A 12,606-nucleotide genomic window follows, 5' to 3' on the forward strand; every position below is an offset into this window, starting at 1 on the left:
GCAGGGAATTCTCAAAGTAGTACAACCAGAAAAGACTATGAGATCTGAGAAATGAGAGTTTCTAAGTTGAGCTCCTTCTGTGAGTGAGTTTATTACTCCATCCTATAATCAGAGTGACAGAGGATGGTGATAAGGTAGTATACCAAGGATGATGAGATTTTTGCAGAATTATGAGATTTTCCCAATAATGAGCTTCCTAGGACATGGTGAAAAAGTCATAATGGCACAGATAGGTGAGAAATGCAAAGAAGAAATACAAACTCTCAACAACTATATGGAAAATGCTACAAACATTTTATTTGTAGTAAATTCAAATTCAAATAGTCTCACTTTCATTAATTAGGTAAGTATGATAATAGATTATAATAATAATAATCAAAGTTGGAGGGGTTGAAGGGAAAGAGACACATAAAGAGATTGTTGATGAAGCTATAGATTAATCAAGCCATTCTGAACAATAAAAAAAAAATCATTAATGAACAGTTTTGTTTCATCCATATCACACCTAAGCATTTGCCCCCCAAAGAGCAAGGATGTACAATGAAAGTTCCTATGTATAACAAAAATATTTATAGCAGTACACTTTTGTGTAGTAACAAACTAGAAAATGAGTAGGCACCCATTAATTGAGGGAATGTCAGAAACCGTCAAATATATGAGTGTAAAAGCATTTCTACCCTGTAAGAAATGACAAATGGGAAGAATTCAGAGAAACATGCAAAGATATTTGAATAAAGTGATATAGGACAAAAAGTATAGAACTGAGAGAACAGTTTATACAATTAATAAACTAATGTAAGCTAAACTAACATATGGCAGCAAAATTGTTAGTAGTTGTCAGAATTTAGGTCCCCTAATGATATTGAATGCTTTAGAAAAATCAAATAATTGATTTAATGAAATCAAAGAATTCATCCAATAAAGAATAAGGAATTCTGATATTGTATCAATCATAGAGAATTCCTTTTATGAAACTAATTTGGAGGATCCCCAATAAGCAGGGTTGGTTTTCAACCTGTCTCAGAAAATATCCATCATATAGACTCATCATATTGAGATAGAAAAGAAATGCTTAGATTGTTACTACATGCATTCATATCTAGTGGCTTCAGAACTATGCAGCATTATTCAAGGTTATAGTGTATCCAGAAGTGGCATAGTGAGCACACTATAATTGTGTAACATATCCTTTGCCCAAAGTACATCAGAACATATGTATCCATCAAGAGAGGCAAACAGTTGAACATTAAAGCAATACATGCAAAGTACCAGATTGTTAGATTTTGTTATATTGAATATATTTATTGTTATACATAAAATGTAGCAACATCTATTGTTATATTTTAAAATGTTTGTTTATATATTTGTTTTAAAGGCCTGGTAAAATTTGAAGTCTACTGATTAAATATACCAGAGATCAGGATTAATCACAGTTATCAAAAACTTAGGCTGGGAAAATGATAATGAATTCTGATGAGATTTAAAAATTTTTTCCTGTAAATGGTGGTTAGCTAAATAAAATAATATAAAATAAAAATCTATCTATTGTGCTATGTTGCATCCTCATATAAGTTTCCTGAAACAATGGAATAATATCTTTCGGGTATACTTTCAGAAGAAGTGATTTTGGCATCAATGGCAAAGATGACACGATACCAAAAAATTGAAGAAAAGTGAAAAGAAACTTGATGAAACAATCAACATTAAGGTCAGTGTCTCTAAAGATTTTGTTTTGATGGAATAAATTGAATTTTAAAATATTCATTTTGATCATATTTTACAGTGTTGTTTTTCACTCAATGTAGATAGTTAAAGCAGATTGACAATACCCACAGTTGTTTTATTTGCTGCTTACTTTCTAGGAGTTATTGTTTGTCTTTCTTATGCCCTAGAGGGAACTAATCAACCAATCAGAAATAGTAACAAGGGATTTCAGACCTTTTTCTTTGCTATCCACTGCCTTCTGCACAAGACAGTAGGAGTCATGTTACCACAATCTCACTTTGGGAATTATGAGTTTGTTTGTCCACATTTCAGATGTGGAATCATCTAATTCCTCCTGCTGTGAAGTATCACACTCAGAATTGTAATTAACTCCATTCTCATCTGATTCGTCCTCCTTTTCACCTAATAAAGTTGGCACTTCTTCCTCCTGTACTTTCCTTTTCATCATTCTATCACTTAAATAACTTCTTATAGCCAATTGTATTACATTATATGTATTAATTATTGAGTTAGGCCCATTTTTATTATAGAATTGACAAAGATCCTCTCCTACCAATTTCCATTCATTTAGATCTAATTCCTTTTCCAGAGAGAAACAAGGACATATGTCCTTTACAGTTTGTAAAAGTTCAGTGATTTGCTGTAAACTTATAATTAAACCTTGGCTTTCCATAACTTTGACAATGCTCTTTAAACATTTTCCTTGAACAGAAACAGGCTGTTTTCTAAATATCTGTCCCATCTTAGCTGAAATTCTACTTTAACTCTTTTAACAAAATTTCTTTGTTGCACTCACCCTAATTTCTGGGTTGAAGAGTCTTTTCTACTGGATCAGGATCAGAGGCTTTTCCACTGGATCAGGATCGGAGCTTTTCCACTGAAATCCACTGAGGGGGGGTGTCTGTCAGCCCCACGTTGGGCGCCAAAATGTTGGAGTTCAAATGTTGGAGTTTTTGTTCTTCTCAAAACATAGCCGGTTTAGCTTAGAACCCTCCGAATATCTCCAAATCCTAATTAATTGCCAAATATTTATTTTATTCTTCATTAAGAGCTATATCTATATAGTGTTTCATTAGATGTGTTGTCTTTTATATCTTTTGACTAATAGAGTGTACATGCTTTTTTAAAGAAAGAATAGGTAAAAAAAAAAAAGAATAAGAAAATCACATGTGAAAGGAAGTAGGAAGAGAAATGTTAAATCTAGTGAACTTTTCATGTGCATATAGGTGGCTGTTAGCTATGAGGTAGACACTATTGTTATCTCTATTTTATAATAGAAGAAATTGAGTCAAACAAGTTTGGCCAGAGTAACAAGGGTAATACGCTAACAAATCTAGACATCTTTTTTTTTTTTTTTTAAATGTAGATAGGTGATTGTTTGCTACAATAGAAAGAACACTAGATTAATAGTTAGGAGATCTGAGTTTGCATCCTGACTGAGAATTATAACTTTAAGGAAAATAATTTTCTTCATCTTAATTTCCTCATCTACAGAACAGAAATAGAGAGCTTAGGGATCTGAGGTTGGATTTGAATTCGGGGTTTCTTGATTCCAGGTTCAGCATGTTATCTAACAGACCACCTTTGGACTCTAGTGTCAGTCCTTTATTCCTTATGTCAAGCTGCTTCTTGTTAAGTACAATAATGCTTTTGGAAATCTGTCTGAAAGAGTCTATTTAGAAATGGAAAGACCAAACATTTAGGAGGTAAAAACTGGTTTTGGAGTTTGAGCTGTGTGAGCTTAGAAAAGCCACAGGATCTTTCCATGTCTCATTTTAATTTGTAAAATAATATTAGTAAATTACCCTGTCTACTTCATAGGGAAGTTGTTAAATCAAATATCAATGTGAAATCACTTTGAACCATTAAACACTATAAATATAAACTAAATCCTAAACTGTTATAATGATATAAATGCATATATATATATATATATATATATATATATATTATATATATATATATATGTCATAATATGCTATTGGTTTCTAATTTAATTTTACTTTCAAATGTAAACAATAAAGAGAGAAGCACTGAAGCACAGTGGATAGAATGGTAGATGTGGCACAGGAAGATCTAGATTTAAGGCTAGCTTCACAAACACATTGGTATTTGGTTCCTCAAAATGTTACTTAACCTCTCAGAATCCTCAAACAACTCTCTAAGACCATACATTGCAGAGTAGTTGCTGATCTTTATCAATGGGCATGTCTTCAAATCACAGATCCTAAAAAAAAAATAATGTACAATATGATACATGGACAATGTAATACTTTTTATCATACTTTCTCTCTCTCCACTCAAGAATCACTTACAAGGTGTTTCATGATCTTATTTTCAAGTTCAATATATTTTATGAAGAGACCAAAACAAGAAGCAAAGAGACCAAAACAGAAAGGAAGTTAAAAATTACAAACCTGAAGTGCTATTGACTAAGCATTTTTAGACATACTGAAGTAACTTGAATAATTTAACAAATATTTATTAAGCATCTTCTCTGTCCCTTACATCATACAATTACCTGAGGAAATAAATGTAAAAAAAAAAAAAATGGTAGTCTCAATTTTCAGATGAAAAAATTAAAACCATTTCTAGTCATATGAAAAAATGTTCTAAATTGCTATTGATCTGAGAATTGCAAATTAAAACAACTCTGAGGTACCACTACACACCACTCAGATTAGCTAAAACAACAGGAAAAGGTAAAGATGTATGTTAGAGGGAATGTGGGAAAACTGGGACACTGATAAATTGGCGGTGGGGTTGTGAACTGATCCAACCATTTTGAAGAGCAATATGGAACTATGCCCAAAGGACATATGTATATGCCCTTTGATCTAGCACTGTCTATACTTGGCCTATATCCCAAGACATCATAAAAAAGGGGAAAGGACTAATATGTTCAAAAATTTTGTAGCAGCCTTTTTTGCAGTAGCAAGGAATTGGAAACTGAGTCAATGCCTATCAGTTGGATAATGGCTGAATAAGTTATGGTATATGAATGTTATGGAATATTATTTTTCTACAAGAAATAATCAACAGGAGGATTTCAGAAAAGCCTGGAGAAACTTACATGAACGGATGCTAAACAAAGTGAGTAGAACTGAGAGAACATTGTACACAGCAACAAGAAGATTATGCGATGATCAATTCTGATAGATATGGCTTTTTTCAATTGTCAGATGATTCAGGTCACTTCCAATGGAATTGTGATGGAGAGAGCCATCTGCATCCAGAGAGAAGACTGTGAAGACTGAATGTGAATCACAACACAGTATTTTCATCCTTTTATTTTTTGTTGTTATTGTTTCCTTACTTTTTGTTTTCTTTCTCATTTTCCCCCTTTTGAGCTATTTTTTTCTTGTGCAGCATAATTGTGGAAATATGTATAGAAGAATTGCACATGTTTAACATTATTTGGATTACTTCCTATTTAAGGGAGGGAGAAAAAAAAATTGGAACAAGGTTTTGCAAGGGTGAATGTTGAAAACTATGGCTGTATTTTGAAAATAAAAAACTAAAAAAAAAAGAATAAAAAAGATAGTTTCTGCTATTGTGCTTCCAGTTTAATTGAGATGTGTGTGTGTGTGTGTGTGTGTGTGTGTGTGTGTGTAAGAGAGAGAAAGAAAGAAAGACAGAGAGACAAAGAAAGAGAGAGAGAGAGAGAAGAGAGAGAGAGAGAGAGAGAGAGAAGAGAGAGAGAGAGAGAGAGAGAGAGAGAGAAGAGAGAGAGAGAGAGAGAGAGATGAAATAGAATGTAATGAGGGAAAGAGTATACCACCAAAGTACTAAAAAACTTAAAGGAGGAATAACTCATTTTGGAGAGAAGAGAGAACACTTTATAAAATTCATGGCATCTGAGATGGACTTTGGAAGATGAGTATTTTATAAGTAGAGGTAGAAGAAGAATACTTTGATAAACAGTGTGAAAAAATGTAAGTGGCAGAGTTCAGGGCAATTTTGGGGATCAGCTGGTAAACTAGATGGGCTAGACTATAGATTAAATGAAGATTAGTATGGAATGAGGCTTGAATGTATATTCCATCCAGATTGTGGTAAACCTTAACTAAACCCCCATCTAGTGCAAACTTTACCTAAAGACTTGGAAAATTATTCGAAATAAAACAACAAAGCATTTAATTAACCAATACAAGTTTCCAGAGTTTACTTTAAGAAAGACAGAACAGTATTAAGCTATATGGATGCTTTTATTTCTCTCAAAGCAGGCTTGCATGTATGCAAAACTCCAGTCGGAACTGAGCTCACCAAAGGGTTAGGTGAGGGAAGGAGGGGGACTATAAAGTCATAAAGCAAGGAAGTGCCCTTTACTCAGGATGTTTAGGGCTATTGTTAGCTAAGATCAGAATTTCCATAAAGCAAGGGAGTGTCCCTTGACTCAGGATGTCTGTACAAGCTTAATCTGGTCTTATGGATACTGACATAACCTCGAAGGGGATTGTTAGTATGTCTGTCCAAAAGGAATCAAATCATTGTTTCTCATTGGCCAGTCCAAGTTTTGGGCCTTCTTCAAGTGATGAAGGGCTCAAGCAGATCCTATACAGAAAACCACAGGTAATAGGGAAATTCATTAATTTTTTTTTTTAATGCTTTAATAAGTCAACAGAAATCAGTCACTCCCAGTGTACTCCCATGCTAGTGAGGAAAAGTAATTAAGACCAGGTTTTAAAACATACTCTGAAGATGGTAGAGAGACTCCCTACCCTGCTATTGTTGAATATCAAGATATCAAGATAACTCTTGAATCTTGGTCCAAGCCCCCAAGAAACCAAGTGAGGGTTTGCTCTAAGATGCTGCCTGGACAGCTTTGGAAGTGGAGTTGCCTTAGCTTTCGTTTTAGTGGAGTTGTGGTTCCACCACTGTAAATACTCAATAGATTTACTTTTGTAGTTACTGCTCTGGCCCAAAGTTTCTTACATTAGTATCTCAGACTTCTTTACCTCTGTGCAGAGAAGCTTTTTTTTGTTTTTGTTTTTGTTTTTGTTTTTCCTCCAGCGTTTTTTTTGCTCTAAATCAGTGTTCTTTTAGCTTTCACTCTCCCAGACTGCATGCCCAAGAGGCTAATAGGCTCTTTTGTATTGGCCCTTTTAGAGCCAGCCTGCACTAGACATTACAGAGTTATAGTTCAATTTTGTTATTTACCATGCTTTGCAACCTTTTAGGTGAACCAAAGAAATTGCTTAAGTGGCAACAAGCCTTCTTTTCCTCTTTTTCTTCCACCATAATTATTGTTTTCTGTAATGGGCTGAGGCTTGAGTTGATGCACTGAGGTCCCAAGCACATGAGGCTAAATACTCTATTAATAGATAAGCTTGGAGAAAGAATGGCCCCCACCCACTCTTTGTGCAAGTCCTGATGTGTTGTATAGGAAATGACGATTTTGGTGGGTGGAGGCAGGGGAGTGGAAAAGGAAGGGGAGGAGAGGTTTTTGGGATTGCCATTGCCACGGTTGGCTCGGCTCGCGTCGCTCTCTCTTAGCTGGCTTCCTGTCACAACTGCCTATATTTGCTATCGCAATCTTTATTCACCTCTTCACTTCAATAAATATTGAAGATTTTTCCCTTAACCTGAATTCCTGACTCCGGCTGATTTTAAATACGCGGTCATTACAGTTTTCATAATCTTCTCTTCTGTCATTTTGATCTTTGTCTCTAGGAGTCTCACTCACTTGGGGGATCACCAGTCTTCATTCTCTGCTGGGTCAGGACAAATGCTTTTTGGCCCCTCTCCCTTGCCTTAGCCTCCCAGCAATATTACTCTTCAAAGGATCTCTACCTCCTACTTTTTCTCTGTAGCTGAAAACACATCCTCTCAGTCCTCTGTCCTTTTCCACGATTATAATAGTTAACCCAGAAACCAGTGTCCCAGTACACAAATTTTCCAAATGCTTTTCTAAGCCTCAGGATGGCAGTAGTTAACTAGGGAGTGGACAAGGGGCACAGCCTAGTTTTCTCTTCCAACATCGTTACATGAAAAAAAAAAAAGAAAGAAAAAAAAGCCCTATCCCATTACATGATAATTAATTTTGCAACTGAATAAAAGGGAGGGGAAAAGATTGAAGTAGGGGACATCAGGTGAGGGACACTAGAGAAGACAAAATGACTGGATGGACTCTCTAGTCACTTCCAGTTCTAGATATCTAATCCTATGAATGGAATTTCCCCTTATTGACAGCTTAATATTTAGAATGATTGAATTATAATTGAGGCAAGTCAAGAAATTATTTCTGTTCTGCTTTTAGGAAAGCTAAAGAGCTCCAATAAAAGTCAGGATACCTGAAGTCCCATTGCAATTACTGCATCATAACTCCATTATGATTTCTTTCTGGACATTCTCATCTCCTACTGTCTAATTGATTTGTAGCATACTCTGACAACATCATTATTTAAACCACTAAAGTTCTTCTCTAAAACACTCTCCATCAGGCTTCCCTATCTTGTTTCTGTATTTGAATACTCAGTAAAATAGTGTTTTAGGTAAATGTTTGGCATTTGGGCTATATAGCCAGCTATTAGAGTTAGACTCTCTAATAGAAATGTCTTGAATTAGGATCTGAACTCAGATCTTCTGTCTGGACTTTAACTGCAGTATTCTTTGCACTGAACTACTTGGTTCCCTAGAAGGAAAAGTGAAGAATAATTGCACTCTAGACAAAAGTGAACATGGAGTGTTGAGTGAGAGCAGCAAAAAGAACATTTTGATTAAATTGTAGAATGCAAAAGAAAGTAATGAACAATAAGGCTTGAAGTGTAGGTTAGAGTCAGACTGAAGGCTTTTAAATGCTACAGTTTGTATTTGATTCTAGAAGTAATAGGGAGCCGCTGGAGTTTATACTGAAGAGAAAACTGATATGATTTGACCTGATTTTTAGTAATATCACTTTGGAAAGGAATCTAAGAATGAGATGATGCATATGAAAATACCCTGTCTGAAGGGTGAAGAAGCAAGGCATTATTATTAAACTGAACATCTCTACAACACTATTTGATCTAAGACTGTATTGGGTCTAAGGTTCCCCAGAGACTCTAGTGTCAGAGCAGTTGCCCATATCAACCTCAAAATAATGCTTCATTCATGCCTCCCAGTCTGTTCTAGACCAGTGATTGTTCAGAATTAAAGCATTGGAGCCAAAGACTTCATTACTACAAGAGTGGCTAAAGATACTAATTTAGATTTACCCAGGAAGACAATGGGCAGCATGAAGTCCCAGGCAAGCAAAGGAGAGCAATAGGGAGAGTACTGGTATTCTAGAAGGATACTTTCCTAATTAACTTGTGTCCCTCTCCCTCCTCCTCAGGTGGCCCAGGGACTGTCATTTATGACAGATTTATTACCATTTGTTATGTTTTGTGCTCTCTCTCTCTCTCTCTCTCTCTCTCTCTCTCTCTCTCTCTCTCTTTCTTTGCCTCTTTTCTCTTCTCTCATTCTTTCAAGTTCTTGAATTTTATTTCTGCCAGCTAAATTTGAAAATTATCTCATTCATTGGACAGCCACTTCCCCCAAAGGAAGTGTCAGCTTGAATTAACAATTAACTTCAGTTTTTGAGCCAGAGAGAGAGAAGTGTTGATGATTTTCCTGCTTTTAGCAGACATACAATAGGAGCAAGCCTGTCATTATTTACCTTCTGTGCTTTAATTATTCTCCCAAGCACAAACATACTACAATGGGAAAGGAGGAAAGAGCTGGAATATATGCATGCACCTAGTGATATCATTATTCAAAGTGAACAAGCCTGACCTCCTACCAACCACTGTTCCCTGTTTGACACTTTTTTGTTTGTTTGACTTTCATTTTCAATTCCTCCTTTTACTTTGCTCCCCCTCTCTGTGCCTTCCCCCTTTTCTGTTTTTCTTCCTGTCATTGTTTTACCCTAATGGGGGCTCAGGAGTATTACTTCAGTCTCTACTTGAGTCCTCCCAGCCTAACTGTATAGATTAACTGCTAAGTGAGTGTCTTGCTGGATAATTTCTTATTGGTCAGTGATTTTCAAGAATATTTCCAAGTTGTCCTACAAATGGAGGTTGTTAAAATGGTCACCTATTCTTGAAGAAGGAACCCCGAAACTTTAAAACTTCTTGAAGGAGAAAATCTTCAACTCTGCCTCAGTGAGGGACCCCACCTGAGGGAAACAAGATAAACAGCTTCATTCTGTTATCTAGGTGGGGTTGGTTCAGTCCTGAGCTAAAAGAATCCCAACCCTATTCAATTAAAAAAACTCATTCAATTCTATTCAAATTCAGCTCAAGCTGAAACCCAGCTTGCAGCCAAAGACTTCCTTATAAAAATGACAATTAAAAACTCATTTCTTTGCAGAGGTTCTAAATATGCCAGGCTATGCCATACTATGCCAAGGAAGCCTCTACCCTTTGGAATAATATTCTTTTCCAGTGCTACCCTATCTTTACCCTCACCTATTTCCCTAATGAGACTTTATGCTTCTCTGTCAGGATTTGTTTTCTTACTTCTCAATCTCTATAACAAACCTCTTTTATCAATCTAGGTTTTTGGGTCTGTAAATTCCTTTTCAGAAAATCTCTGTGCCACCAGGAGGGAGGTTCCCCAAAACTCTCTACCCTTGCACCAAATCCCAAGGGGTATAGGGGAGCCAAACCTCTCCATTTGGTTCCCTGAACCCCGAACCCGCCACTAGACCTTTTCATTTAACTCCCTGACCACTAGAAACCCTAATCTAAATTTGATTCCCTAAATCTAGACCTTATCATTTGGTTCCCTACAAAAAGGAACCCCAAAACCTAAACCTCATCATTCTGATTTGGTTGAAGAAAATGAAGCTAGGGTTTTAGCCAGGGGAAAGGAGAATGACCTTGCCAAATTGCTTCATGGAATGATTGCTAGTGTGGGTTGGAGACAATTTGTGTTTCTTCTACATGAGCTTTGTTTTGGCTTACAGGACAGCACCAGCTGTCCAATTTCTTCACTTTTTGTGCTTAACATATCCACCCATTTGATATTACATAGTGTGCTAGGGGTTCAAGATTGGAAAGGTAGTCTGGGTTTTTTAAAAGTGATCCACCCATGTACACGACCACTAAATAGTCCCATTTTGTCTCTTTTAGCTAGCAAATTTGTGCAGCATAATTCACTATGACTGCAACCTTAGACAAGTCAGCTATACTCACACCCTCAATTTCTTTATTGGTAAAATGAAAGGGATGGACTAAATGGCCTCTGAGGTCCATATAGCTCTAAATGTACAGGTCAATAAAGTAACACAATTCTGTAAACTGACTAAAACAATAACATTAAGGATCTGTGATTTCATTTGGTGAGAGAATTCAAAAAAGCATATTCCTTTGCCTCTCACAGTTATGTGAATTAATATTTTTTAAAAGTTTGGATATATTTAGTGTTTAATAAAACAGAGATTTATTGAAAAGTGCCATTAAAGTCATAGGAGACTTTTTTTTTTGGGGGGGGGGAGGATTTTATGTATTTTTGCAATCAAAGTATACTGAGTCCAATGTGTACATACATATACACAATTAAAAGGGAGACCTTATTCTGGAAAAGATTGGGAATTTCTAAACACATTTTACTTACTCATCAACTGGCTTCCATGAAAAAAAAATTACAAGCCAATCAACAAGCATTAATTAAGCATCTACTATGTACCAGACTCTATACCTGCTGGGTACTATTGATACAAAAGACTTAAGGGAAATGATCTCTGCCCTAAAGAAGCTTTCTTTGAGTAATTCAGATTGTAATGCTGGAGAAACTGAGGCAAGTTAGAGATTAGAGAGTATTTAATAATTTATTTAAAAGGGAGAGATTTACTGGGACCAAATGGATTCATGGTTTGGTCCCAGGCCTGTATGAGACGATTGTCTCCAAGAATCCAGCAAACAATGTGAGTTCTCAATGACATATATACACATGGCTCAGACTCAGGGAGTAGACTAAGACAGGGGTGGAGTCAGGGTGCTGAGAGTGGGACTCTGACAGGGTGGGGTGAGCCACCAGAGATGGGGGGAGGCAACCCGGAGATGGGGAGAGGCATCTTGATAAGATAGTATCTGATATTCTAAAAGCTTGGAATGGGGAGAGGCATTCTGATATTCTAAAATATAAGATCTTTTATCCTTATCATATATTCTGATTAAGAGGGAGGGGTGGTTTTAGGGAAACTGAGTCAGGACAATAAAAGAGAACCATGGCATAACATTCCACACTCTCTCTCCTCTGATTATTCTAATCATTGAATTACCTTCCTCTAGAAGGTCTTAGCACCATAATTTTGATCAACACTATGTAAAGCAAATAAACCAAACTAAAATTAGAAAAATGCAAGGACTTATGGCAAGGACAAATCTATCCTTGATAACCCCAGAATTATTAGCATAAAAACAGCATTCCTCATTTAGGGAGGCACATAGGCCTCCCTGTTGCAGAAATAGCAGGTCCTCTGCAGTTGGAGAGCATCTCAGCCAGAGAATCCAGTTTGAGATGGACAGTTCACTGTGTGTTAGATCTGTGGTCATTTGTGCAGACTCAGTCTCTGCTTATATAGGAAGTAGCAGTGCTCAAAACAGGTCTGCTGTCCATACTAAGAGGGTACCCCAAGTCTGTCAGGGACTCCAAATTGGGGGAAAAGTGGGGCCTGGAGTAGCTCTACCAGTCCTCTCTTAATAGAACAGGCGCTGCTGCTTGGAAACAGATTTCTGAGCAGATTATTCAGTTAGACCAAAGCAGGCAACTCTGAACTATTAGAGGTCTGATACAAATACTGCAAGGGCCTTTGAGACTGCTGAAATACTAAATAAGGAACTGGGTTAACAGGAGTGGAGAAACAGATCATAGAGACTGCAGTTCCAAGACACGTGTCTGATTTCTGGTTGTTTC

This window comes from Antechinus flavipes, chromosome 6 (genome assembly GCF_016432865.1).
Source record: "Antechinus flavipes isolate AdamAnt ecotype Samford, QLD, Australia chromosome 6, AdamAnt_v2, whole genome shotgun sequence".
Taxonomy (NCBI): Eukaryota; Metazoa; Chordata; class Mammalia; order Dasyuromorphia; family Dasyuridae; genus Antechinus; species Antechinus flavipes.